The following is a 6,138-nucleotide window of genomic DNA, read 5'->3' as shown; positions in this document are numbered from 1 at the left end:
GGATTCCCCAAGTTGAATTGAAAAAGCTAAAGAACGACTTGAGCTCCGTCCGCCAGCGAAGGAAGCAAAGTAAAGAGGGATTGGGGGGCAGAGAATTATGCACACCAAAATCTTGAACAGCCCACTTTCTTCCTCCGACCAAGAACACTTTCCCATTTGCGCGATGATGATGGGGGGGGGGGGGGGGGGGGGGGGCATGTAGGTTGAAGGAATCACTTTAGGGAATATTAATATCAGAAGTCAATAGCCTGAATTCAAAGTTGCGATCCCACACCATCAATCGCCCACAAGCATGTAGGTTGAAGAAATCACTTTAGGGGATATTAATACCAGAAGTCAATAGCCTGAATTCAAAGTTGCGATCCCACACCATCAATCGCCCACAAGCATGCAGGTTGAAGAAATCACTTTAGGGGATATTAATATCAGAAGTCAATAGCCTGAATTCAAAGTTGTGATCCCATACCATCAATCGCCCACAAGCATGCAGGTTGAAGGAATCACTTTAGGGGATATTAATATCAGAAGTCAATAGCCTGAATTCAAAGTTGCGATCCCACACCATCTCGCAGCAGAGGGTACCACTGAGGATGCTGCAGTGGGACTACAATAGAGGTCTATAAACTACCAGCAGCACCCATTCACATACTCCAGTTACCTATACTACAATTAAAAGAAAACAGCACGTCAGTCTGCTGGTTTTTCAATTTTTTTATTTAGAGCAATCGTGTAATGTTAACATTGACCAACCAAACTTGTAAACCACTTTAAGAATTTGTTTCCACGCTCCAAATTCAGTGAGAAGAGCACATATCATGGTGATTTGATTAGGCCTATTTATTGCCTGTCATGAAGAATATGACCAGTTACGACCATCGCTGATCACTCATAAAAAGGAGAGGAAATCTTCATTAAAATACTCCTCCTATAAGCTCCCCTGAAATATTGCAAGGCTCTCAAGAAAATAGCAATTCATCCAAAACTGAGGGTTAACAGCTAATGGTGAACAATCTAAAATTAACCTCATTATGTGCCCCTGCACAAAGGGATTAATTAAGGGTTATTAATCTGGGATAATCTTGATTAACATGTGGATGATAGTAGATATTTTTGCTCAACCTGTCGACAACATGAAAGGCCAAACAAAGGTCAAGTGCCACAATCACATTGCTTTGAGTTCCATTTGGATGCTTATGCAATTTCAGTTCCCAATTTAACAAAATCTCTGTGGGATTCATCAAGACCTGTATTGGATTACTTGCACAACAATATGAGTATGTGGATGAACTATTTGTCCTTTCACAGCCATCAGAGTTAACCCAGTTTCCTATAAAAGTCAAACACATGATACAGGTTGAAATGATGTGGGAAACGATTATGTACAGATTTCCAACTAGACACAAAGCAGGACCTTGCTTTCTCGCAGACAGGCTGCAGAGTCAGAGTGGTGATTCATGTCTGCTATGCTCACCACTTGTGGACAGAGTGTGGATGCTGGCCACCCACAGAGGTTTTAATGGTCCAACGGTATGAACAGACAGAAGTTAGAAATGTGGGTATTGCATGGTAGTAGTGCTGAGCAAGAGGTCTTGGTAAGAGGGGAGGGTGAATACGGCTTTGTTCATAGCCTTGCTCAGCTGACAGTCGCGGCCGAGTGGCGGGCTGTAGAGGAATCTAACATATAGGCATGGTGCGGGACGGTCAACATGGGTGCTGGGAAGCCAGTGGGATGGACGCCGCTGTTGGACTGCAGGCCCAGAGGCATGGATATGATGGTAGGCTGGCTCAGAGAGAGTCGCCCGATATTTTCGCCATGCACTTCCCACCCAATGTCTAGTTCATTCTTGGTTATTGAGACCATCCATGTCAATGTTATAATTGATAATGATGTGAGGGCCAAAACATAATTGTAGAAAATACATGTATGTTACAACTTTAATAACTTCCTCTGGGAATACTTTCATTCCAGGCAACGTTTCCCAATTCATCCAGCTATATCCCTTCATGGCACAAAGACATGCATTCCACCTGGGATTAAATCTGATCACTAACCTGATTGTTCCACTGCTGTAATACTTTACTACCTTTTTAAATCAATATTAATGAGAACCTGTTTGGCTTATCTCACAGACTACCTACTTCTTCAGCTGTGTCACTGATGAATGCGTTGATAGGTCATTTCTCAACCTTACGCAATGACTTCTCTGCATAGTACCTACAGGCATTTTGTGGCAGAATTTAGAGCTCAGGCTTCTCTGCCATTTGTAAAGGTCCACTCTGCGGTGCCTACACAAGTGGGAGTGGAGTTACAAGTGAATATGCATGAGAGACAATTTATTCCTTGACATGAAATGGTAAAAACCATCTGACAAGAGGAAACGATGGAAAGCTCCAACAGGTCAAAGATTCTTTGTGAAATGAATTGTCTTTTAACCTCAGTGGATAGTTATTGTGAAGAGTCAAGATGTCCGTCAATGTAAAAACAAGGATCCACGTAACCAGTGAATGGGTGGCAGCCGGGAAGACTGGCATAGAGTGGCGTGCCCTCTCAGAATCACTGGTACATTCTGGCGAGAAGGTGTAATGTCCTGGATTTAGCCATCAGGAGCTCTGGCACAAGCGGTGGCGATACCGTGGTTTTCAGTTGCCTGCTCGGTCAATAGAGGTAGGCCAAGGCTGACACGAGAAGAACAGAACGGTTCTCTTTGAATACCTAGCATAGGTCTTCAATGAGGGAGGGGGGGAAACAAAACAGCCAAAGGCAGTAGCACACGTTTCACACCCTGACCCGGGCAGGAGAAGGTACAACAGGGGCCTCTCTTTATGGGTCCCACAGCACTGAAGTATAAGTCAACAACAGTAACATGAATACATTTGATTTCTATTTGAAATCGTTTTTAGATTTGACACAAATACTTTTAATTGAGTATTGCCATTGAGCTAATGCGTCGCTACATTATCCACTGAAAAGAAACAACTGGACGACAATGCATGAGGTTGTCTACTGGGGCTGTAGTCTAATCACACTGGTCTGGCACACTGTTGTGTTGAACGGTGTCTTGGTAACAGTTGTGAGTCAATAGGACCACAGTCTACTTTCCAAAGACCCATTCTGGAAACCCCTGTTCAATCTCAAGTCCCTGGACAGACATGCAATTGCCTTTGTGTCATGGTTATTCTCAAATCAAACTTTGTCACATGCGCCGAATACAACAAGTGTAGACTTTACCGTGAAATGCTTACTTACAAGCCCTTAACCAACAGTGCAGTTCAATAATAAAAATTTTACCAAGCAGACTAAAATAAAAAGTAACACAATGAGAATAACGAGGCTATATACATGGGGCACCGGTACCGAGTCAGTGTGCGGGGGTACAGGCTAGTTGAGGTAATCTGTACATGTAGGTGGGTGGCGAAGTGAATATGCATAGGTAACAAACAAACAGCAGTGTACAAAGGGGGGGGGGGGTCAATGTAAATTGTCCGGTGACGATTTTATGAATTGCTCAGCAGTCTTATGGCTTGGGGGTAGAAGCTGTTGAGAAGCCTTTTGGTCCTAGACTTGGCGCTCCGGTACTGCTTGCCGTGCGGTAGCAGAGAAAACAGTCTATAACTTGGGTGACTGGAGTCTCTGACAATTTTATGGGCTTTCTTCTGACACTGCCAATTATATACCGTTGAAGTCAGATGTTTACATACACCTTAGCCAAATACATTTAAACTCAGTTTTCACAATTCCTGGCATTTAATCCTAGTTAAAATTCCCTGTATTAAGTCAGTTAGGATCACCACTTTATTTTAAGAATGTGAAATGTCAGAATAATAGTAGAGAATTATTTATTTCAGCTTTTATTTCTTTCATCACATTCCCAGTGGGTCAGAAGTTGACTTTAAAATGTTTAACTTAGGTCAAACTTTTCAGGTAGCCTTCCGCAACCTTCCCACAATAAGTTGGGGGAATTTTGGCCCATTCCTTATACACACACGTGTAAAGGGATAAAGAAAATGTACATAAAGATATATGAATGAGTGATGGTACAGAACGGCATAGGCAAGATGCAGTAGATGGTATAGAGTACAGTATATACATATGAGATGAGTAATGTAGGGTATATAAACATAAAGTGGCATAGTTTAAAGTGGCTAGTGATACATGTATTACATAACGATGGCAAGATGCAGTAAATGTTCTATAGGATTGAGGTCAGGGCTTTGTGATGGCCACTTCAATACCATGACTTTGTTGTCCATTTTGCCACAACTTTGGAAGTATACTTGGGGTCATTGTCCATTTGGAAGACCCATTTTCAACCAAGCTTTAACTTCCTGACTGATGACTTGAGATGTTGCTTCAATATATCCACGTAACTTTCCATCCTCATGAAGCCATCTATTTTGTGAAGTGCACTAGTCCCTCTGGCAGGAAATCACCCCCACAACATGATGCTGCCAACCCCGTGCTTCAGGGTTGGAATGGTGTTCTTCGGCTTTTCCCTCCAAACATAACAATGGTCATTATGGCCAAACAGACCTATTTTTGTTTCATCAGACCAGAGGACATTTCCCCAAAAAGTACAATCTTTGTCCCCATGTGCAGTTACAAACCGTAGTCTGGCTTTTTTTTATGGTGGTTAAGAAGCAAAGGCTTCTTCCTTGCTGAGCGGCTTTTCAGGTTATGTCGATATAGGACTCATTTTACTGTGGATATAGACCCGTTTGTTTCCTCCAGCATCTTCACAATGTCCTTTGCTGTTGTTCTGGGATTGATTTGCACTTTTCTCACCAAAGTACGTTCATCTCTAGGAGACAGAATGCATCTCCTTCCTGAGCGGTATGATGGCTGCGTGGTCCCATGGTGTTTATACCTGTAAACTAGTTTGTACAGACGCACGTGGTACCTTCAGGTGTTTGGAAATCGCTCCCAATGATGAACCAGACTTGTCGATGTCTACAATTTTTTTCCGGAGGTCTTGGCTGATATCTTTTGATTTTTCCATGATGTCAAGCAAATAGGCACTGAGTTTGAAGGTAGACCTTAAAATACATCCACAGGTACACCGCCAATTGACTCAAATGATGTCAATTAGCCTATCAGAAGCTTCTAAAGCCATGACAATTTTCCTGAATTTTCCAAGCTGTTTAAAGGCACAGTCAACTTAGTGTATGTAAACTTCTGACCCACTGGAATTGTGATAGATTATTTCACTTGTAACTCACTGTGTTTGTAAACAATTGTTGGAAAAATGACTTGTGTCATTCACAAAGTAGATGTCTTAACTGACTTGGCAAAACTATAGTTTGTTAACAAGAAATGTGTGGAACGTTGAAAAACTAGTTTTAATGACTCCAACCTAAGTGCATGTAAACTTTCAACTTCAACTGTAGGTCCTGGATGGCAGGAAGCTTGGCCCCAGTGATGTACTGGGCCGTTCGCACGACCCTCTATAGCGCCTTATGGTCAGATGCAGAGCAGTTGCCATACCAGGCGGTGATGCAACTGGTCAGGATGCTCTCGATGGTGCAGCTGTATAACCTTTTGAGGATCTGGGAACCCATGACAAATCTTTTCAGTTTCTTGAGAAGCACTAGGTTTTGTCGTGCACTCTTCACAACTGTATTGGTGTGTTTGGACCATGATAGTTCGTTGGTGATGTGGACACCAAGAAACTTGAAACTCTTAACCTGCTCCACTACAGCCCTGTCAATGTTAATGGGGGCCTGTTCGGCCCGCCTTCTCTTGTAGTCCACGATCAGCTCCTTAGTCTTGCTCACATTGAGGGAGAGGTTGTTGTCCTGGCACCACACTGCCAGTTCTCTGACCTCCACCCTATAGTCTGTCTCATCATTGTCGGTGATCGGGCCCACCACTGCTGTGTCGTCAGCAAACTTAATGATGGTGTTGGGGTAGTGTTTGGCCACAGTTGTGGGTGAACAGGGAATACAGGAGGGGACTAAGTACACACCCCTGAGGGGCCCCAGTGTTAAGGATCAGCGTGGCAGACGTGCTGTTGCCTACTCTTACCACTTGGGGGCAGCCCATCAGGAAGTCCAGGATCCAGTTGCAGAGGGATGTGTTTAGTCCCAGAGTCCTTAGCTTAGTGATGAGCTTTGTGGGCACTATGGTAGGATAGTCTTAAT

This window comes from Oncorhynchus clarkii, chromosome 3 (assembly GCF_045791955.1).
Source record: "Oncorhynchus clarkii lewisi isolate Uvic-CL-2024 chromosome 3, UVic_Ocla_1.0, whole genome shotgun sequence".
Classification (NCBI taxonomy): domain Eukaryota; kingdom Metazoa; phylum Chordata; class Actinopteri; order Salmoniformes; family Salmonidae; genus Oncorhynchus; species Oncorhynchus clarkii.
The sequence above is the reverse complement of the archived record's forward strand: the minus strand, read 5'-3'. Positions refer to the sequence as shown.